The sequence below is a fragment of the Pteropus alecto genome, unplaced genomic scaffold (assembly GCF_000325575.1).
Source record: "Pteropus alecto unplaced genomic scaffold, ASM32557v1 scaffold71, whole genome shotgun sequence".
Lineage (NCBI taxonomy): Eukaryota > Metazoa > Chordata > Mammalia > Chiroptera > Pteropodidae > Pteropus > Pteropus alecto.
In genome coordinates, this window is record NW_006433024.1 from 4,566,744 (window position 1) to 4,567,878 (window position 1,135).

Below are 1,135 nucleotides of genomic sequence, written 5' to 3' on the forward strand. Positions count from 1 at the left end.
AGTTCCCTCTCCTTTGAGGTCAAATTTATAAAATCCTCTTTAAGTCCAAGGTCCTTGAGTTTGGTTCCTGTTTTCTTCTATACATTTTATTGTTTCAGGTCTTATATTCGGGTCTTTTATCCATTTTGAGTTAATTTTGGTGTGTGGTGATAGACATCAGTCTAGTTTCATTCTTTTGCAGGTGGCTCTCCAGTTTTCCCAGCATCATTTATTGAAGAGGGTTTGCTTTCTCTACTGTACGTTTCTGCCTTTTTTGTTGAAAATTATTCGCCCATATAAATATGAGTTTATGTCTGGACTCTCAATTCTGTTCCTCTGGTCCGTGTGTCTGTTTTTCTGCCAATACCATGCTGTTTTGATTACGGTCACTTTGTAGTATAATTTGAAGTCAGGCAGAATGATGCCTCCAGCCTCGTTCTTTTTTCTCAGGGTGGCTTTGGCAATTCAGGGTCTTTTGTTCTTACATACAAATCTGATGGATTTTTGTTCTATTTCTTAAAAAACATGCCGATGGGATTTTGATGGGGATTGCATTAAATTTGTATAAGGCATTAAGTAATGTGGTGATTTTAACTATGTTGATTCTTCCAATTCAACAACATGGAATATCTTTCCATTTATTTGCGTCTTCTTCGATTTCTTTTAATAGGGTCTTGTAGTTTTCATTATATAGGTCCTTCACATGTTCCGTTAAATTTATTCCTAGGTATTTTATTCTTTTTGTTGCAATTGCAAAAGGAATTATTTTTTCTACTTCTTTTTCTGACACTTCATTATTAGAGTATAGGAACACTATGAATTTTTGAACGTTGATTTTGTATTCAGAAACTTTACTGTATTTGCATATTGTTTCTAGTAGCATTTTTGTGGAGTCTTTAGGGTTTTTATATATAAATCATGTCATCCACAAATAGTGACAGTTTGACTTCGTTTCCTATTTGGATGCCTTTTATATCTTTCTCTTGTCTGATGGCACTTGCTAGGACCTCCAATGTTCTATTGAATAAGAGAGAGTGGTGATAGACAGCCTTGCCTTGTTCTTGATCTTAGAGGGAAGGTTTTTAGTTTTTCACCATTAAGTATAATTTTGGCTGAGGGTCTGTCATATGTGGCCTTTATTATGTTAAGGTATTTC